Here is a 22,729-nt window from a genome sequence, read left to right as displayed (position 1 = left end):
GTCTTCAATGGGAGACCCTTTATTCTGAAACTGTGCTCCCCCAACCCTTGTTCTAGATTCCCCCACGAGGGGGAAACATTCTCCCAGCATCCACCCTGTCGAGCCCCTGTCAGAATCTTATATGTTTCAATAAGATGGCCTCATTGTTCTAAACTCCAATGGGTACAGGCCCAACCTGCTCAACCTCTCCTCATAAGACAAACCCCATCATCCCAGGAATCAGCCCAGTGAACCTCCTCTGAACTGTCTCTAAAGCAGTTATATCTATTTACTAATAAGGAGACCACATCTCTACGCAGTACTCCAGCTGCGGACTCGCCAAGGCCCTGTACAGCAGCAGTGAAACTTCCCTACTTTTACATTCCATCCCCCTCACAATAAACACCAACGCTCCATTTGCCTTCCTAACCACTTGCTGCATCTGCGGACTAACTTCTTGTGATCCATGCACCAGGACACCCAGATCCCTCCGTACCGCAGAGTTCTGAAATCTCTCTCCGTTTAAATAGAATACTGCGTTTCTGTTCCTCCTGCCTCCTGGGCAGGTTCACGTTTTCCCACGTTACACTCCATCTGCCAAATTTTTGCCCACCCGCTTGACCTGTCCATATCCCTTTGCAGACCCTCTACCTCCTGTTGACGACTGACTTTCCCACCTATCCTGGTGTCATCGGCAGATTTAGCGTCCACACATTCGCTGCCCTCATCCCAGTCACTCATATAAATGGTGAATCGTTGAGGTCCCAGCACTGACCCCTGAGGCTCTCCGCTCGTCACATTTTGCCAACCCGAAAAAAACCCATTTACCCCTACTCGCTGCTCCCTGTTAGCTGACCAATCCTCTATCCATGCTAATATGTTACCCCCTAGACCATGTGCTCTTATCTTCCGGAGTCACCTTTGATGTGGCAGCTAATCGCATGCCTGTCGGAGAGAGAGAGTGAGACAAAGAGAGCGAGTCAGAGAGGGAAAAAGGGAAAGAGACAGACAGAGAATGGGGGAGAGAGAGAGAGAGAGAGTGGCAAATAGTGAGAGTGCTTCAGAGAACAGGAGAGAAAGAGATCGAGCGACAGAGAGAGAGAGAGGCAGAGTGAGAGTGAAAGAGACAGTCAGAGAGAAAGGAAGGGAAAGAAAGGGAGGTTGAGAAGTGGTGAGAAAGATTGAGAGAGAGAGGGAGACAGAGAGAGAGATGGTGAGAGAGATTGAGAGAGAGGGAGACAGAGAGAGAGATGGTGAGAGAGATTGAGAGAGAGGGAGACAGAGAGAGAGATGGTGAGAGAGATTGAGAGAGAGGGAGACAGAGAGATTGAGAGAGAGGGAGACAGAGAGAGAGATGGTGAGAGAGATTGAGAGAGAGCGAGACAGGGAGAGAGATGGTGAGAGAGATTGAGAGAGGGAGACAGAGAGAGAGATGGTGAGAGAGATTGAGAGAGAGGGAGACAGAGAGAGAGATGGTGAGAGAGATTGAGAGAGAGCGAGACAGGGAGAGAGATGGTGAGAGAGATTGAGAGAGGGAGACAGAGAGAGAGATTGTGAGAGAGATTGAGAGAGAGGGAGACAGAGAGAGAGATGGTGAGAGATATTGAGAGAGAGGGAGACAGAGAGAGAGATGGAGAGAGAGATTGAGAGAGAGGGAGACAGAGAGAGAGATGGTGAGAGAGATTGAGAGAGAGCGAGACAGAGAGAGAGATGGAGAGAGAGATTGAGACAGAGGGAGACAGAGAGAGAGATGGTGAGAGAGATTGAGAGAGAGGGAGACAGAGAGAGAGATGGTGAGAGAGATTGAGAGAGAGGGAGACAGAGAGAGAGATGGTGAGAGAGATTGAGAGAGAGGGAGACAGAGAGAGAGATGCTGAGAGAGATTGAGAGAGAGGGAGACAGAGAGAGAGATGGTGAGAGAGATTGAGAGAGAGGGAGACAGAGAGAGAGATGGTGAGAGAGATTGAGAGAAAGGGAGACAGAGAGAGAGATGGTGAGAGAGATTGAGAGAGAGGGAGACAGAGAGAGAGATGGTGAGAGAGATTGAGAGAGGGGGACTGCTGCCCCTGGAGTCAGTACAACCAGCCTCTCATTCTGATCTCAGGGGAAGTGTCATTGTGAAATGGAACGAAGAGGCAGAAACAGTTTTGAGGAAGTTTTCACCCTGACATCGAGTCTGAGGAAAGACTGAGATAAATCTGAGAGAGAGAGAGAAGCAGACAGGACAGGAACGGAGGAGAGAGACCCCCTCAGACACAAACCATGGAGCAGGACACCGACTACATGAACATAAGACACATCAAAAACAACACAACAGCCCCCAGTGAACGTAGGTTAAACTGTTCAATGGAGAGAGAGAGGCAGAGAGGGAGAGGTGGATATGGGGAAGCATATAGAGAAATAGAGCAAGAACAAGATAGAGAATGACAAGAGTGAGAGAGAGAGACAACGAGAGTGAGAGAGACAGATGCATAGAGAGTGAGAGAAACACAGAAAGAGAGAAAAAGAGAGATAGAAAGTGAGTGAGAGTGTTTGATAAAGACAGTGCAGGGGAACCTTTTCTCTGTATCTAACCCCGTGCTGTGCATGTCCTGGGAGTGTTTGATGGGGACAGTGTAGAGGTAGCTTTACTGTGTATCTAACCCCGTGCTGTACCTGTCCTGGGAATGTTTGATGGGGACGGTGTAGAGGGAGCTTTACTCTGTATCTAACCCTGTGCTGTACCTGTCCTGGGAGTGTTTGATGGGGACGGTGTAGAGGGAGCTTTACTCTGTATCTAACCCCGTGCTGTACCTGTCCTGGGGGTGTTTGATGGGAACAGTGTAGAGGTAGCTTTACTCTGTATCTAACCCTGTGCTGTACCTGTCCTGGGAATGTTTGATGGGGACGGTGTAGAGGGAGCTTTACTCTGTATCTAACCCCGTGCTATACCTGTCCTGGGAGTGTTTGATGGGGACGGTGTAGAGGGAGCTTTACTCTGTATCTAACACCGTGCTGTACCTGTCCTGGGAGTGTTTGATGTGGACGGTGTAGAGGGAGCTTTACTCTGTATCTAACCCCGTGCTGTACCTGTTCTGGGAGTGTTTGATGGGGACGGTGTAGAGGGAGCTTTACTCTGTATCTAACCCCGTGCTGTACCTGTCCTGGGAGTGTTTGATGTGGACGGTGTAGAGGGAGATTTACTCTGTATCTAACCCTGTGCTGTACCTGTCCTGGGAGTGTTTGATGTGGACGGTGTAGAGGGAGATTTACTCTGTATCTAACCCCGGGCTGTGCCTGTCCTGGGAGTGTTTGATGTGGACGATGTAGAGGGAGCTTTACTCTGTATCTAACCCTGTGCTGTACCTGTCCTGGGAGTGTAGAGGGAGCTTTACTCTGTATCTAACTCTCATCCATTGTATAGTTTCTGTTTCCGTTTTCCAGACGATCCGGAGATCTTGTACTCGGAGCTGAACTTCCTTCCTGCCTCCGGGACAACCAAGGTCCGTACAACAGGTTAGTTACGGATATCGTATGTCAGTCGTAAGATAATGATTTGTGTCAAACCTGCTGCGCTTTAGTCATTTCTCTATTGCGTTGTGCATGATGCATTAGGTAGACCTTTATTCAGTTTTGTCTTAAGTTATACCTGAGTCAATATCTCAACTGTTCCATCTCCTTTCTGCCAGTTACACCTTAGTTACGTATCTGTTAGACCTTAGTTCTGGTTCTGCTAATCTCTGCTTGGAAATCGAATACCCTCCGTCTGTCACAACTGTGCGACACGTCTCTTCCCTGTCAGTTACATCTCAGTTACGTTTCTGTTGCATCAGAGTTAAGTCACAGTTAAGCATGAGTGCAGTTCCAGTTGTTCTTCTGTAAGGTGTCACTTGCATGTGTGTTAAGTTTCAATTACTCATAGCTTGCACATCCATCGCACATCCGTTGCATCTTATCAGCATTTCTGTTGGACCTCAGGCACGTGACAATCACACCGTATCTACGTGCCTGTTGCTCCTCGGTTTCCATGTCTGCTCCTTATGTGTTGCACTTGGTGTAGGGGGGAGTTAAGTCTTTGCTAAGTCGCAGTTATGTGTCAACTGCCCTCCACTGTTAGTCAAGCATTTGAGATGCTGGCTACGTTCTGTTTACGTCTTGGCGTGCTCCAGAGCTGAGTGTCATGTCAGTGTGTGTGTTGTTGCTCTGTCGTTGTCCTCTGCTTCCCACCTACGTCACACGTACTGACCAAACTATCCTCATGTTCTTCATCCCTTCTCACTCCCTCTCTCCATCTCTCTCCGACACTCGTAGGTGAACAGGAACCAAGTTACGCCCAAGTCAACTTCACTCCACGGAGTCCGCAGCAGAACCAAGGCCCAGAGGTGACCCCGGGCAAAGGTCAGTCATCCTGGGAGTGTGGGGTCAGAGGTCACAATGGTTCAGGGCAGTCGAGGGGAGGGACGTGGTGAAGTGCGAGAGGATTCACCTCCCTATCTCAGGAACCTCCTCCTGCCCCGACAAATCTCCCTATCTCTGTAACCTCCTGCAACCCCTACACCCCTCCCTATCTCTGTAACCTCCTCCAGCCCCTACACCCCTCCCTATCTCTGTAACCTCCTGCAGCCCCTACAACCCTCCCTATCTCTGTAACCTCCTCCAGCCCCTACACCCCTCCCTATCTCTGTAACCTCCTCCAGCCCCTACACCCCTCCCTATCTCTGTAACCTCCTCCAGCCCCTACACCCCTCCCTATCTCTGTAACCTCCTCCAGCCCCTACAACCCTCCCTATCTCTGTAACCTCCTCCAGCCCCTACACCCCTCCCTATCTCTGTAACCTCCTCCAGCACCTACACCCCTCCCTATCTCTGTAACCTCCTCCAGCCCCTACACCCCTCCCTATCTCTGTAACCTCCTCCTGCCCCGACAAACCTCCCTATCTCTGTAACCTCCTCCAGCCCCTACACTCCTCCCTATCTCTGTAACCTCCTCCAGCCCCTACACTCCTCCCTATCTCTGTAACCTCCTCCTGCCCCGACAAACCTCCCTATCTCTGTAACCTCCTCCAGCCCTTACACCCCTCCCTATCTCTGTAACCTCCTCCAGCCTCTACACCCCTCCCTATCTCTGTAAGCTCCGGCAACCCCTACAACCCTCCCTATCTCTGGAAACTCCTCCAGCCCCTACACCCCTCCCTATCTCTGTAACCTCCTCCAGCCCCTACACCCCTCCCTATCTCTGTAACCTCCTCCAGCCCCTACACCCCTCCCTATCTCTGTAACCTCCTCCAGCCCCTACACCCCTCCCTATCTCTGTAACCTCCTTCAGCCTCTACAACCCTCCCTATCCCTGAAACCTCCTCAAGCCCCAACAACACTCCCTATCCCTGAAACCTCCTCCAGACCCAACAACCCTCTTGATCTCTGTAACCTCCGCCAGCCCCTACAACCCTCCCTATCTCTGTCACCTCCTCCAGCCCCTACAACCCTCCCAATCTCTGTAACCTCCTCCAGCCCCTACACCCCTCCCTATCTCTGTATCCTCCTCCAGCCCCTACACCCCTCCCTATCTCTGTAACCTCCTACAGCCCCTACAACCCTCCCTATCACTGTAATCTCCTCCAGCCCCTACAACCCTTCCCAACTCTGCAAAATCCTTCAGACCCTGCTACCATCCCTTTTTCTGTTACCTCCTACAGCTCCTCTGGCCCTCCCTATCTCTGTACCCTCATCCGGCCCCCTCCAACCCTCCCTATCCCTGTACCCTCCTCCAGACTCTACAACACTCCCTATCTCTGTAACCTCTGCCAGTCCCTACAGCCCTCCCTATCTCTGTAACCTCCTCCTATCCCTACAACCCTCCCTATCTCTGTAACCTCCTGCAGCACCTACACCCCTCCCTATCTCTGTAACCCCCTCCAACCCTCCCTATCTCTGTAACCTCCTCCAGCCCCTACACCCCTCCCTATCACTGTAACCTCTGCCAGTCCCTACAACTCTCCCTATCTCTGTAACCTCCTCCAGCCCCCGACAACCCTCCCTATCTCCCTAACCTCCTCCAGCCCCTACACCCCTCCCTATCACTGTCACCTCCTCTAGCCCCTACACCCCTCCCTATCTCTGCAACCTCCTCCAGCCCCTACACCCCGCCCTATCTCTGTAACCTCCTCCAGCCCCTACAACCCTCCCTATCTCTGTAACCTCCTCCAGCACCTACAACGCTCTCTATCTCTGTAATCTCCTCCAGCCCCTAGACCCCTCCCTATCTCTGTAAGCTCATCCAGTCCCTACAATACTCTCTTTCTCTGTAACCTCCACCAGACCCAGAACCCTCCCTATCTCTGTAACCTCCTACCACCCTCCGAAATCTCTGCGCTCCTCCAATCCCGGCCTCTCGAGCGTTCCCCGATTCCCATCGCTCCGCCATTGGCGGCCAGGCCTTCAGGTGCCTGGGGACCTAAACTCTGGAATTACCTCCCAAAACCTCTCCGCCTGTTTCTGTCCACCTCTGTCTCTCTCCCTTCCTGTCTCTCTCTCTCTGTCTCTCTCTCCCTCTGTCTCTCTCTCACTCTCTGTCTCTCTCTCACTCTCTCTCTGTGTCTGTGCCTCTCTCTCTCTCTGCGCCTCTCTCTCCCTCTCGGTGCCTCTCTCTCCCTCTCGGTGCCTCTCTCTCCCTCTCGGTGCCTCTCTCTCCCTCTCGGTGCCTCTCTCTCCCTCTCGGTGCCTCTCTCTCCCTCTCTGTGCCTCTCTCTCCCTCTCTGTGCCTCTCTCTCCCTCTCTCTCCCTCTCTCTCCCTCTCTCTCCCTCTCTCTCCCTCTCTGTGCCTCTCTCTCCCTCTCTCTCCCTCTCTCTGCCTCTCTGTGCCTCTCTCCGAAAGATACTCCTTGTGCCGATCTCTGTGTCTGAGCTTTTGGTTTCCTGTCCCTAATATCTCCCTGTGTGACTCGGTGTTCGATTCTCTTTGATAACTCTCCTGTACTGTGCACTGGGATGTGAAACAAGGGATATAAACGAGTAACGTGGTTGTTGTTTCTCTCGATAAGGGAGGTAGATACGTCACCATTGTCTGTTCCGTGCAGTTACACAGGCTGCTCAACGTGGGTCAATCTTTACTTCTCTATTCCAGGTAAACCTGGGCAGGAAACAGTTGGAGGAAAAAGATCAAAAAAATCGAGATGTCTCATCGTGGTCGGCCTCATTGTCATAATCTGCAACTTCGCTATTATTACAGGTCTCACAGTCCACGGTATGGGGAGGAACATCTCACTGTAACACCCTGATATATCCCACACCCCTCACTGTAACACTCTGGTATATCCCACACCCCTCACTGTAACACTCTGATATACCCCACACCCCTCACTGTAACACTCTGATATATCCCACACCCCTCACAGTAACACCCTGATACATCCCACACCCCTCACTGTAACACCCTGATACATCCCACACCCCTCACTATAATACTCTGGTATATCCCACACCCCTCATTGAAACACTGATACATCCCACACCCCTCACTGTAACACTCTGCTATATCCCGCACCCCTCACTGTAACATTCTGCTATATCCCGCACCTCTCACTGTAACACTATGATATATCCCACACCCATTACTGTAACACTCTGATATATCCCACACCCCTCACTGTAACACTCTGATATATCCCAAACCCCTCAGTGTAACATTCTGATATATCCCACACCCCTCACTGTAACACTCTGATATAGCCCACACCCCTCACTGTAATTCTCTATATATCCCACACCCCTCACTGTCACACTCTGCTATATCCCGTACCCCTCACTGTAACACTCTGATATATCCCACACCCATTACTGTAACACTCTCATATATCCCACACCCTTCACTGTAACACTCTGATATATCCCGCACCCCTCACTGTAACACTGATATATCCCACACCCCTCCCTGTAACACTCTGATATATCCCGCTTCCCTCACTGTAACACTATGATATATCCCACACCCTCACTGTAACACTCTGATATATCCCACACCCCTCACTGTAACACTCTGATATATCCCACACCCCTCACTGTAACACTCTGATATATCCCGCACTCCTCACTGTAACACTCTGATATAACCCACACCCCTCACTGTAACACTCTGATATATCCCACGCCCCTCACTGTAACACTCTGATATAACCCACACCCCTCACTGTAACACTCTGATATAACCCACACCCCTCACTGTAACACTCTGATATAACCCACACCCCTCACTGTAACACTCTGATATAACCCACAACCCTCACTGTAACACTCTGATATAACCCACAGCCCTCACTGTAACACTCTGATATAACCCACAGCCCTCACTGTAACACTCTGATATAACCCACAGCCCTCACTCACTCTGACTCTGTCTCTCAGTTCTACAGATGAACAAGGTGCACGATGCTGCTGACCCCCTGAACCGGACCTTGGCCATTGCCCTGCGGAACCTGACAGAGCTGGATGGAAAGTTCCAGAAATTGTCCGAGACAGCGCGATCGCTCTGCCCAATGCTCCGAATATGTTCAGGTGAGTGGGAGCTGCCGGCCGTACTCCTGCCCCCTCCTGCAACATCCCACGCTCTGTCCCATTGGGGTCACCCCCACCCCCACCCTTCCCCATCCTTCAGTCAAGGCCTCAATCTCCAAGCGGGTGAAGGCCGCACTATCCCGGCCTCTGCCTCTCGGAGTTAAGGTACAGAGCAGATTCAATAGAATGTTGTAAAATACGCGAGAGGGGCTGAATGGTCTCCTCATGTTCCTGTGCAACAGGCTCGAGAGGGGCTGAATGGCCTCCTCCTGTTCCTGTGCAACAGGCTCGAGAGGGGCTGAATGGCCTCCTCTTGTTCCTAACGTTTCGATACATTTCTCTGAATTAAGTCTTTATAATTTTGCAGAGTCTCTCTGCCCGAGCGGCTGGAAAGTTCATAATCATCATTGCTATAGATTCTCAATGGAGAGAGGAAACTGGAACTCGGCAAAACGAAAATGTGAATCCCAAAATTCACACTTCATCATCATAAATACAGAACAGGAACAGGTGAGAATGACAGACGCATCTGTCAGAATGAGATAGAGAGAAAATATCCCTCTGCACCGTCCCCATCAAACACTCCCAGGACAGGTACAGCACGGGGTTAGATACAGAGTAAAGCTCCCTTTGCAATGTCCACATCAAACACTCCCAGGACAGGTACAGCACGGGGATAGATACAGAGTAAAGCTCCCTCTGCACCGTCCCCATCAAACGCTCGCAGAACAGGTACAGCACGGGGTTAGATACAGAGTAAAGCTCCCTCTACACTGTCCCCATCAAACACTCCCAGGACAGGTACAGCACGGGGTTAGATACAGAGTAAAGCTCCCTCTACAACGTCCCCATCAAACACTCCCAGGACAGGTACAGCACGGGGTTAGATATAGAATAAAGCTCCCTCTACACCGTCCCCACCAAACACTCCCAGGACAGGTACAGCACGGGGCGAGATACAGAGTAAAGCTCCCTCTACACTGTCCCCATCAAACACACCCAGGACAGGCACAGCACAGGGTTAGATACAGAGTAAAGCTCCCTCTACACCATCCACATCAAACACTCCCAGGACAGGTACAACACGGGGTTAGATACAGAGTAAAGCTCCCTCTACACTACATGAACGAGGGTTTCAGCAGTCGATGAGCTGAGCCCGGGGTGGTTCTGGGCGATGTTACGGAATTGGGAAGAGGCCGTCTTGGTGACGATGTGGACATGAGATGGGAATCCCATCTCCAGGTTAAACACAACCCCAGGGTTGTGAACAGTCTGGTTCAGACTCAGAGAGTTCCCAGGATGGAGTCGGTAACTCGGGAATGGAGTTTGGAAGAGCGACGGAAAACAATAGCTTCAGTCTTCCTGATATTTAATCAGAGGGAATGAGGGAAAATTTCCTAAGAAAGGGTTTGGGGAATTTTGTGTATCAGTTGTGTGTGTGTGTGAGAGAGAGTGTCTGTCCGTGTGAGGGCATGTGTGTGGGTGTATGTGTGTCTGTGTGAGTATATGAGTGATTGTGTGTGTGAATTAAGGCAGTAATACTAACTGGTGACACCAAATCATTATATCTGTTGCAGAATTTCATAAAGAAATCTATCAAGCATTATCGTGGGACTTATTGGATCGGACTAACAGATCGAGAGAGTGAAGGAAACTGGAAATGGGTGGATGGGACCCCAGTGAGGTGAGTCCCAGCATCGCATGGAGAGAGAGAGCAGGACAGGGGGATTAGTTTGGGATTGATACAGGGCTATGGGGAGAGAGCGGGACAGGGGGATTAGTTTGGGGATTTGTACAGGGCTATGGGGAGAGAGTGGGACAGTGGGATTAGTTTGGGGATTTGTACAGGGCTATGGGGAGAGAGCCGGGACAGTGGGATTAGTTTGGGATTGATACAGGGCTATGGGGAGAGAGCGGGGCAGTGGGATTAGTTTGGGATTTGTACAGGGCTATGGGGAGAGAGCGGGACAGTGGGATTAGCTTGGGATTTGTACAGGGCTATGGGGAGAGAGCGGGGCAGTGGGATTAGTTTGGGATTTGTACAGGGCTATGGGGAGAGAGCGGGGCAGTGGGATTAGTTGGGGATTTGTACAGGGCTATGGGGAGAGAGCGGGACAGTGGGATTAGTTTGGGATTTGTACAGGGCTATGGGGAGAGATTGGGACAGTGGGATTAGTTTGGGATTTGTACAGGGCTATGGGGAGAGAGCGGGACAGTGGGATTAGTTTGGGATTTGTACCGGGCTGTAGGAATCTTGCTGATTCTGTGCAGGAAGGTGTCAGATTTTTATCGGTATTTTTTATTTCCCCAATTCCCAGTTTTACTCGATGGGATCAGGATGAACCGAATAATGTGAATGGTAATGAAAACTGCGCCAGTATCAGAATAAACGGCTGGAATGATGCCAGTTGTACCGATCGCCTCCCTTTCATCTGTGCGAAAAGGGCACTGCCCTGCATCGAGGCAGCTGATATTGAGAAATATTGTTCCTGAAGAGAGACTGGGACACAGAACGAGAGTGTCAGGATTGTCCAAAGATCCCCAGCCCCTCCTCCCTCCCCCACAATCCCCAGCCCCTCCTCCCTTCCCCACAATCCCCGGCTGCCCGAGGCCACGTCCGAAAGGTGAAAGTTCATCTTGTTCCCCATCTCCCCCAGGAGGAGCTTCCTGCAGCGCCACCAGTGTTGGGAGGTGGGAATGACAGTGTGACGGTTGACATTGTAAAACCCCATTATAAATCCAGGCAGGAATCCGACAAAATGCAACAGAACAGAAGTCCTGCATTTCTCTAGCACCTTTTACTAACTCAGGAGATCCCCAACATGCTTTTGCAGCCAATGAAGCAACTCTTTACAGTTTTTTCATAGTTGTCATGTCAGAAACGAGGCATTCAATTTGCGTGCAAGTAAGCTCCCACTGGACTTGGAATTGACTCGGTCACATCGGAAATAGCCTTTGGACTTTTTCTTCTCAGACTCTGGAAATCATGTGAACTCATTTAATCTCCGTGGTTCTTGTACTGTTACTATCCATAGTTGTAAATGTTTCCTTTTTCTACCCTCCATTACTCTGTGTGTGTGTGTCTGTGTGTGTGTGTGTGTTTGTGTGTGTGTGTCTGTATGTGTGCGTGTGCGTCTGTGTGTATGTGTGGCTGTGTGTTTGTGAGAGTGAGTATCTGTGTGTGTTCGCGTGTGAGTGTGCGGGTTTGAGTGTGTGAGTGTGCGAGTGAGTGTGTGTGAGTGTGTATGAGTGTGAGTGTGTGGTTTGGTTGTATGAATCTGTGTGTTTGTGTGAGAGTGTGAGTATGTGTGCTTGTGTGTGTGTTTGTGTGAGTGTGTGGTGTTTTTTGTGTGTGTGAGTGTGTGTCTGTGTTGTGTGTGTGTGTGTGAGTTGTGTGAGTGAGTGTGTGAGTGTGAGTGAGAGTGTGTGCGATTGGGTGTGTGAGCGTGAGTGAGTGTGTGACTTTGTGAACATTCCTGCCCCGGGTTTTAAATGTAAATAAACTAACCCGAGTTGATCATAATGTGAGTTTGCTGTGAGTGATTAGTAAAGTGGATCAGACACACTGAGGGTTTGGGAAAACACACCACAACCTACTTCACAAAGAATTCAAAACACCTTCTGCGTACGGACAGTTGTTGAGAGACAGAAGTACAGTTTGCCTGTCTCTCTCCTGTCCGGAACAGTTCGTTCTGAGGAACCTACCAACTCAGACATGTGTACAAGATCTCCAACTTTGTAATACAGCTCCCAATTTCTCAATTCCTTCATATACTAAACTACGTACTTTTGCTTTAACCAATCCCTTAGGTGTATTCGGTGTCCTGATATTTAACTAGGAAGTGACCACAACGAGCAGGAAAACACAATTGCTTCTTTCACAGATTAACTGAATTCTGTGTCCCTCTCATCCTCGCACCTTCCCCCAACGGAACTGTTTCTCCTTCTCTATCTACGTTGCTGCTATTCATTTCATCCCGTGAGCTATAACATTTCTGACAAGCCTGTTGTGTGGCACTGTATCGAATGCCTTCTGGAAGTCTATGTACATCACATCCACAAAGATACCCTCATCAACCCTCTCTGTTCCCTTATCAATAAAACTCCAGCAAGTTCGTTAAACAGGATTTTCCCTGAACAAGTCCGTGCTGGCTTTCCTTAATTCACCCGCGTTTGTCCATGTGACACATTGAAAAACACCGCCAAATTCAACAACAACCTCAACATTGAAAAACAGCAACAAATTCAACAACAACCTCAACATTGAAAAAACACCAACAACCTCAACATTGACAAACACCAACAAATTCAACAACAACCTCAACATTGAAAAACACCAACAAATTCAACAACAACCTCAACATTAAAAAACAACAAATTCAACAACAACACCAACGTTGAGAAACACCAACAAATTCAACAACAACCTCAACATTGAACAACTCCAACAAATGCAATTGGTAGAGGTATCAGTGGGGGAGCATTTTGCAGATAGTGATCATAACTCTATTTGATTCCAGGTTGTTATGGAAAAGGACAAGGATGGGCGAGAAATCAGAGTTCCAAATTGGGGGAAGGCCGATTTTAATAAGGTCAAATATGATTTGGCCAGAGTGGACTGGGAGCAGCTACTTTCAGGTAAATCTGCATCAGATCAGTGGGACTCATTCAAGAAGGAAATAGTGAGAATAGAGGGCCAACATAATCCTGTAAAGGCAAAGGGTGGGACCAACAAATCCAGGGAACCCTGGATGTCGAGGGATATACAGGATTGGATAAATAGAAAAAGGGAGGCTTATGGCAGATACTAAGGGCTCAAAACAGCGGAAACCCGAGAGGAGTATAGAATGTGTAGGGGGGAAACTTAAAAAGGAAATTAGAACAAAAAGAGGGCATGAAAAACATTGGCAGGTAAAATAAAGGAAAATCCAAAGTTATTTGACAAGTACATCAAGAGTAAGAGGATAACTAGGGAAAGAGTAGGGCCCATTAAGGACCATAGTGGTAATTTGAGTGTGGAGCCGGAAGACGTAGGTATGGTTCTAAATGAATACTTTGTGTCGGTGTTCACAAGTGAGAGGGACGATGTGGGTATGGAAATCAGGCAGAAGGACTGTGATATAATGAAAGAAATGAGCATAGAAAGGGAAGAGGTTCTAAGTGGTCTGGCAGGCTTAAAAGTAGATAAATCTCCAGGCCCGGATGAAATGTATCCCAGGCTGTTGAGTGAGGCAAGGGAGGAGATAGCAGGGGCACTGGCAATAATTTTCATTACCTCTCTGGCCACAGGAGAGGTGCCAGAGGACTGGAGGACAGCCAACGTGGTACCGTTATTGAAGAAGTGAGGAAGGGATAAACCAGGCAACTACAGGCCAGTCAGTCTAACCTCAGTGGTGGGGAAACTATTGGAAGCAATTCTGAGGGACAGAATTAATCTACACTTGGAGAGGCAGGGATTAAATCAAGGAGAGTCAGTGTGGTTTTGTTAAGGGGAGGTCATGTCTGACCAATTTGATTGAATTTTTCGAAGAGGTGACCAGGTATGTAGATGAGGGCAATGCATTTGACATAGTCTACTTGGGCTTCAGCAAGGCTTTTGATAAGGTCCCGCGTGGGAGACTGATAACGAAGGTAAAAGCCCATGGGATCCAAGGCAATTTAGCAAATTGGATCCAGAATTGGCTGAGTGGCAGGAAGCAGAGGGTGAAGGTCGAGGGGGGTTTTTGTGACTGGATGCCTGTGTCCAGTGGGGTTCCACAGGGATCGGTGTTGGGTCCCTTGATGTTTGTGGCATATATAAACGAGTTAGACTTGAATGTAGGAGGGCTGGTCAGTAAGTTCGCGGATGACACGAAAATTGGTGGGGTGGTAAATAGTGAGGAGGATAGCCTTAGATTACAGGAGGAGAGAGATGGGCTGATGTCAGATTGGCTGATCAGTGGCTAATGGAATTAACCCGGATAAGTGTGAGGGAATACATGATGAATGGGAAGTACTGAGTATCAGAGGGACCTTGGTGTGCATGTCCACCAGTTCCTTAAGGTAGCGGGACAGGTAGATAAGGTGGTTAAGAAGGCAAATGGGATACTTGCTTTTATTAGCCGAGGCACAGAATATAAGAGCAGGGAGGTTATGCTGGAACTGTATAAAACGCTGGTTAGGCCACAGCTCGAGTATTACGTGCAGTTCAGGAATCCGCATTATAGGAAGGAAGTGACTGCACCGGAGAGAGTGCAGAGGGGATTGACCAGGATAAAAGCAAAACACTGCGGACGCTGGAAATCTGAAACAAAACTAAAAATAGCTGGAAAAACTCAGCAGGTCTGACAGCATCTGCGGAGAGGAAGACAGGTAACGTTTCGAGTCCTTATGACTCTTCATCTGATGAATACTCCAGGCTTGTAGAAAGACCCCAGGCCGTCACTCCCACTGTCCTGCCCACCTCCACCCACCACCCCCCACCCCCCACCCCCTCGCCCGCCCCACAACACGCAACACCTCACAACCATTCATCTTTTCCCGTCTGCTGCAGTGCCCGACCCGTTCCCTTGCTGGTAGGAGAGCAGAACAGCACCGTGACATGTCCAGCCTCTCCCAGGCATTCAGAGGGAGTGAGAGAGTGAGGGACTGAGTGCCACTGCCTCACTATTTGCCCAGTGAAGCGTTTGCCTGCAGTTCCTCCTCTGGAGGCTCCGGTCCAGTGGTCAGTGACTCGAGAAGAACAGGTCATCACCGTCGTAAAAGTGAGAGAGAGAGCAGATCTCCGAGAGAGCGGGAGCGAGAGAGCGGGCCAGTCACTCCCTCCTCAGGGAAGGGGTCCCACAGTTTGGGGGGGGGGGGGAGGGGTCCCACAGTTTGGGGAGGGGGTGGGGGTCAGGAGTCCCACAGTTTGGGTGAGGGGAGGGGGTGAGGAGTCCCACAGTTTGGAAGGGGGGGAGGGGGTGAGGAGTCCCACAGTTTGAGGGGGGGGGAGGGAGGGGGTGAGGAGTCCCACAGTTTGGGGGGAGGGGGTGAGGAGTCCCACAGTTTGTGGGGGGGAGAGGGGGTGAGGAGTCCCACAGTTTGGGGGGGAGGGGGTGAGGAGTCCCACAGTTTGTGGGGGGGAGGGGGTGAGGAGTCCCACAGTTTTGGGGGGGAGGGGGTGAGGAGTCCCACAGTTTGTGGGGGGGAGGGGGTGAGGAGTCCCACAATTTTGGGGGGGAGGGGGTGAGGAGTCCCACAGTTTGCGGGAGGGGGTGAGGAGTCCCACAGTTTGGGGGGGGGGAGGGGGGGAGGAGTCCCACAGTTTTGGGGGGGCGGGGGTGAGGAGGAGTCCCACAGTTTGCGGGGGTGGGGGGGAGGGGGTGAGGAGTCCCACAGTTTGCGGGGTGGGGGGAGGGGGTGAGGAGTCCCACAGTTTGTGGGGAGGGGATGAGGAGTCCCACAGTTTGGGTGGGGAGGGGGTGAGGAGTCCCACAGTTTGGGGAGAGGGGGTGAGGAGTCCCACAGTTTGGGTGGGGAGGGGGTGAGGAGTCCCACAGTTTGGGTGGGGAGGGGATGAGGAGTCCCACAGTTTGGGGGGGGAGGGGGTGAGGTGTCCCACAGTTTGGGTGGGGAGGGGGTGAGGAGTCCCACAGTTTGGGTGGGGAGGGGATGAGGAGTCCCACAGTTTGGGGGAGAGGGGGTGAGGAGTCCCACAGTTTGGGTGGGGAGGGGATGAGGAGTCCCACAGTTTGGGGGGGGAGGGGGTGAGGTGTCCCACAGTTTGGGGGGAGGGGGTGAGGAGTCCCACAGTTTGGGGGGAGGGGGTGAGGAGAACCCCAGTTTTTCGAGGTGTTTGGAGCAGTTTATAACTTTATATTTTGGATGTGAGTGTTTAGAAAGTTCAGACCTGGTTTACCCTTCACGTTGAGGTGGTTGTGATCCCAGTGCCGGGGAGGATGGGGCCTGATTCTAATGAGGCTTTACCACTCTTAAAGAGCGGGGATGGGTTACCAAGTTACTGACTGTATCTCTACTGATGTTAATCCAGCTCCCTCACACACTCACTCAGTAACCCCTCTCTCCCCCCAGCGCCCTGTGTTACTGACTGTATCTCTACTGATGTTAATCCAGCTCCCTCACACAGTCACTGAGCAACCGCACACCCTCAGCGCCCTGTGTTACTGACTGTATCTCTATTGATGTTAATCCAGCTCCCTCACACTGTCACTCAGTAACCCCTCTCCGCTCAGCGCCATGTGTTACTGACTGTATCTCTACTGATGTTAATCCAGCTCCCTCACACTGTCACTCTGTAACCCCTCTACACCCCAGCACCCTGTGTTACTGACTGTATCTCTACTGATGTTAATCCAGCTCCCTCGCATTGTCACTCAGTAACCCCTGTCTCCACAGTGCCCTGTGTTACTGACTACCTCTCTCACACTGTCACTCAGCAACCCCACTACCCCAACGCCCTTTGTTACTGACTGTATCTATACTGATGTTAATCTAGCTCCCTCACACCGTCACTCAGTAACCCCTCTCCACCAGCGCCCGGTGTTACTGACTGTATCTCTACTAATGTTAATCCAGCTCCCTCACACTGTCACTCAGTAACCTCTCACCCCCCAGCGCCCTGTGTTACTGACTGTGTCTCTGCTGATGTTAATCCAGCTCCCTCACATTGTCATTCAGTAAACCTTCGCCCCCAGAACTTTGTATTAATGACTGTACCTCTTCTAATGTTAATCCAGCTCCCACACACTGTCACTCCAGTAACCCATCTGCCCCAGCGCCCTGTGTTACTGACTGTATCTCTACTGATGTTAATCCAGCTTCCTCACACTGTCACTCAGTAACCCCTCTCCCCCCAGCGCCCTGTGTTACTGACTGTATCTCTACTGATGTTAATCCTGCTCCCTCACACTGTCCCTCAGTAACCCCTCTACCCCCAGCACCCTGTGTTACTGACTGTATCTCTACTGATGTTATTTTTGCTCCATCACACTGTCACTCAGTAACCCCTCATCCCCAGCACCCTGTCTTACTGACTGTATCTCAACTGATGTCAATCCAGCTCCCTCACACACTCACTCAATACCCTCTTTACACCAGCGCCCTGTATTACTGACTGTATCTCTGCTGAAGTTAATCCAGCTCCCTCACACTGTCACTCAGCAACCTCACACCCTCAGCGCCCTGTGTTACTGACTGTATCTCTATTGATGTTAATCCAGCTCCCTCACACACTCACTCAGTAAAACCCTCTCCGCTCAGCGCCATGTCTTACTGACTGTATCTCAACTGATGTCAATCCAGCTCCCTCACACTCTCACTCAATACCCTCTTTACCCCAGCACCCTGTATTACTGACTGTATCTCTGCTGAAGTTAATCCAGCTCCCTCACACTGTCACTCAGTAAAGCCTCTCCACCCAGCTCGCTGTGTTACTGACTGTATCTCTATGGATGTCAATCCAGCTCCCTCACACAGTCACTCAGCCACTCAGCAACACCACTATCCCAGCGCCCTTTGTTACTGACTGTATCTCTACCGATGTTATTCCAGCTCCCTCACAATCTCACTCAGTAACCCCTCTCCCCTAGTGCCCTGTGTGACTGATTGTATCTCTACTGATGTTAATTCAGCTCCCTCACATCGAACCATTGAACTATAGAACACTACATCACAGAAAACAGGGTATTCGGCCCTTCTAGTCTGTGCCGAAATATTATTCCGCTAGTCCCATTGACCTGCACCTAGTCCATAGCCCTCCAGACGTCTCCCATCCATGTATCTATCTAATTTATTCTTAAAACTTAAGAGGAAGTCCGCATTTACCACATCAGATGGTAGCTCGTTCCACACTCTCACCACTCTCTGAGTGAAGAAGTTCCCCCTAAACCTTTCCCCTTTCACCCTAAAGCCATGTCCTCTCGTGTTTATCTCTCCTAATCTAAGTGGAAAGAGCCTACTCGCATTTACTCTGTCTATACCCCTCACAATTTTGTAAACTTCTATCAAATCTCCCCTCATTCTTCTACGCTCCAAGGAATAAAGTCCTAACCTGTTTAATCTTTCCCTGTAACTCAACTCTTTAAGACCCGGCAACATCCTAGTAAATCTTCTCTGCGCTCTCTCAATCTTACTGATATCCTTCCTGTAGTTAGGCGACCAGAACTGTGCACAATACTCCAAAGTTGGCCTCACCAATGTCTTATACAACCTCACCATAACATCCCAACTCCTATACTCAATACTTTGATTTATGAAGGCCAGTATGCCAAAAGCTTTCTTTACAACCTTGTCTACCTGTGATGCCACTTTCAGGGAATTATGTATCTGAACTCCCAGATCCCTTTGTTCCTCCGCACTCCTCAGTGCCCTACCATTTACTGTGTATGTCCTACCTTGGTTTGACCTTACAAAATGTAACACCTCACACTTTTCCGCATTAAATTCCATCTGCCATTTTCTGGCCCATTTTTCCAGTTGGTCCAGATCTCTCTGCAAGCTTTGAAAGCCTTCCTCGCTGTCCACAACGCCTCCAATCTTAGTGTCATCAGCAAACTTGCTGATCCAATTCACCACATTATCATCCAAATCATTGATATAGACAACAAATAACAATGGTCCCAGTACAGAGCCCTGAGGCACACCACTAGTCACAGACCTCCAGTCTGAGAAGCAATCATCCACTACCACTCTCTGTCTTCTCCCACACAGCCAATTTCGAATCCAATTTACAACCTCTCCATGGATACCAAGTGTCTGAACCTTCTGAACTAACCTCCCATGTGGGACCTTGTCAAAGGCCTTACTAAAGTCCATGTAGACAACATTCACAGCCTTTCCTTCATCTACTTTCTTGGTAACCTCCTCGAAAAACTCTACAAGGCTCGTTAAACACGACCTAACACGCACAAGGCCATGCTGACTATCCTTAACCAGCCCTTGGCTGTCCAAATAATTATATATCCGATCTCTCAGAACACCTTACAAAAATTTACCTACTACTGACGTCAGGCTCACTGGCCTGTAATTACCTGGTTTACTTTTGGGGCCTTTTTTAACAACGGAACAACATGAGCTACCCTCCAATCCTCCGGCACCTCACCCGTGGCTAAGGACATTTTAAATGTTTCTGCTAGGGCCCCTGCAATTTCTACGCTAGTCTCCCTCAAGGTCTGAGGGAATATCATGTCAGGCCCGGGGGATTTATCTACCTTTATTCGCTGTAAGGCAGCAAGCACCTCCTCCTCTTTAATCTCTATATGTTCCATGAAACTACTGCTTGTTTCCCTTCCTTCCTTATACACTATGCCAGTTTCCTGAGTAAATACTGATGCAAAAAAACTGTTTAAGATCTCCCCCATCTCGTGAGGCTCCACACATAGATGACCACTCTGATCTTCAAGGGGACCAATTGTGTCCCTTACTATCCTTTTACTCTTTATATACTTGTAGAAACCCTTCGGGTTTACCTTCACATTATCTGCCAAAGCAACCTCATGTCTTCTTTTTGCCTTCCTGATTTCCTTTTTTAGTATTTTCTTACATTTTCTATACTCTACAAGTACCTCATTTGCTTCTTGTTGCCTATACCTGCTATACACCTCTCTCTTCTTCTTAACCAGATCGCCAATATCCCTTGAAAACCAAGGTTCCCTATGCCTGTTAACTTTGCCTTTAATCCTGACAAGGACATGCAAACTCTGCACTCTCAAAGTTTTGCCTTTGAATGCCTTCCACTTACTGAACACATCCTTGCCAGAAAACAACTTATGCCAATCCACTCTACCTAGATCCTTTCTCATTTCCACAAAATTGGCCTTTCTCCAATTTAGAATCTCAATTCGAGGACCAGACCTATCCTTATCCATAATTAGCTTAAAACTAATGACATTGCGGTCACTGGACCAAAAATGTTCGCCTACACATACTTCTGTCACCTGACCTGTCTGGTTCCCTAATAGGAGATCAAGTATTGCATCCTCTCTCGTTGGTAACTCTATATATTGATTTAGAAAACTTTCCTGAACACATTTGACAAACTCCAAGCCATCCAGCCCTTTTACAGTATGGGAGTCCCAGTCAATATGTGGAAAGTTAAAATCTCCTACTATCACAACTTTCTGTTTCTTACATCGGTCTGCTATCTCTCTACAGATTTGCTCCTCCAATTCTCTCTGACTATTGGGCAGTCTATAATACAACCCTATTAGTGTGGTCACACCTTTCCCATTCCTCAGATCCACCCATATGGCCTCTGCAGACGAGCCCTCCGGGCTGTCCTGCTTATGCACAGCTGCAATATTTTCCCTGACTAGTAATGCCACTCCTTCCCCTTTCATCCCTCCCCCTCTATCACATCTGAAACAACGGAACCCCGGAACATTGAGCTGCCAGTCCTGCCCCTCCTGCAACCAAGTCTCACTAATAGCAATAATTAGTGTCACTAAGGAACACCTCTCCCCCCCAGCGCCCTGTGTTACTGACTGTATCTCTACTGATGTTAATCCAGCTCCATCACAGTCACTCAGTAACCCCTCTCCCCCCAGCACCCTGTGTTACTAACTGTATCTCTACTGATGTTAATCCAGCTCCCTCACACAGTCACTCAGTAACCCCTCTCCCCCCAGCACCCTGTGTTACTAACTGTATCTCTACTGATGTTAATCCAGCTCCCTCACACTGTCACTCAGTAACCCCTCTCCCCCCAGCGCCCTGTGTTACTGACTGTATCTCTACTGATGTTAATCCAGCTCCCTCACACTGTCACTCAGTAACCCCGATCCACCCAGCGCCCTCTGTTACTGACTGTATCTCTACTGATGTTAATCCAGCTCCCACAAACTGTCACTCAGTAACCCCTCACCCCGTAGCGCACAGTCTTGATGACTGTATCTCTACTGATGTTAATCCAGCTCCCACACACTGCCACTCTAGTAACTCCGCTCACCCCAGCGCTTTGTGTTACAGACTGTATCTCAACTGATTTTAATCCAGCTCCCTCACAGTCACTTAGTAAACCCTCTCCCCTCAGCGCCCTGTGTTACTGACTGTATCTCTACTGATGTTAATCCAGCTCCCTTACACTCTCACTCAGTCACCCCTCTCCCCTCAGTGCCCTGTGTTACTGACTGTATCTCTACTGATGTTAAACCAGCTCCCTCAAAGTCACTCAGTAACCGCTCTCCTGCAGAGCTCTGTGTTACTGACTGTATCTCTACTGATGATAATCCAGCTCCCTCACACTGTCACTCAGTAACCCATGTCTCCCCAGCGCCCTGTGTTCCTGACTGTATATCTAATGATGTTATTGCAGCTCCCTCACACTGTCACTCCAGTAACACCTCTCCTCCCAGCGCACTATGTTACTGACTGTATCTCCACTGATGTTAATCCAGCTCCCTCACACTGTCATTCAGAAACCCCTCTCCCCCAGCGCCCTGTGTTACTGACTGTATCTCTACTGATGTTAATCCAGCTCCCTCACACCCTCACTCAGTAACCCCTCTCCCCCCAGCGCCCTGTGTTACTGACTGTATCTCTACTGATGTTAATCCAGCTCACTCACATTGTCACTCAGTAACCCCTCTCAACCCAGCGCCCTGTGTTACTGACTGTATCTCTACTGATGTTAAACCAGCTCCCTCAAAGTCACTCAGTAACCTCTCTCCCCCAGCCCCCTGTGTTACTGACTGTATCTCTACTGATGTTAATCCAGCTCCCTCACACTGTCACTCAGTAACCCCTCTCCCCCCAGCGCCCTATGTTACTGACTGTACCTCCAATGATGTTAATCCAGATCCCTCACAATCTCACTCCGTAACCCCTCTTCCCCCAACGCATTCTGTTACTGACAGTATCTCTACTGATGTTAATTCAGATCCCTCACACTGTCACTCAGTAACCCCTCTCCACCCAGCACCCTGTGTTACTGACTGTGTCTCTACTGATGTTAATCCAGCTCCCTCACACTGTCACTCAGTAACCCCTCTACCCCCAGCGCCCTGTGTTACCGACGGTATCACTACTGATGTTAATCCAGCTCCCACACACTGTCACTCCAGTAACCTATCTCCCCGCAGCGCTCTGCGTTACTGACTGTACCTCTACTGATGTTAATCCAGCTCACTCACACTCTCACTCAGTAACCCCTCTCCCCCCAGCGCCCTGTGTTACTGACTGTATCTCTATTGATGTTAATCCAGCTCCCTCACACTGTCACTAAGTAACCCCTCTCCCCCCAGCG

At 49.7% G+C, this 22,729-nt stretch overlaps 1 pseudogene across 1 annotated transcript in view; it reads left to right on the top strand.

The window, feature by feature from the left end:
• Positions 1 to 2,236: 2,236 nt before the first annotated feature.
• LOC144675280 (C-type lectin domain family 17, member A-like) overlaps positions 2,237 to 22,729 on the top strand; it is a 96,536-nt pseudogene continuing 76,043 nt past the window's right edge. Inside the window, exon 1 of the transcript XR_013574914.1 lies at positions 2,237 to 2,308. The product of XR_013574914.1 is annotated as a C-type lectin domain family 17, member A-like (transcript). The remainder of the gene's footprint in view (positions 2,309 to 22,729) is intronic.

Source organism: Cetorhinus maximus, unplaced genomic scaffold (genome assembly GCF_964194155.1).
Source record: "Cetorhinus maximus unplaced genomic scaffold, sCetMax3.hap1.1 HAP1_SCAFFOLD_930, whole genome shotgun sequence".
NCBI lineage: Eukaryota > Metazoa > Chordata > Chondrichthyes > Lamniformes > Cetorhinidae > Cetorhinus > Cetorhinus maximus.
This window is presented reverse-complemented; position numbering and strand designations above follow the sequence as displayed.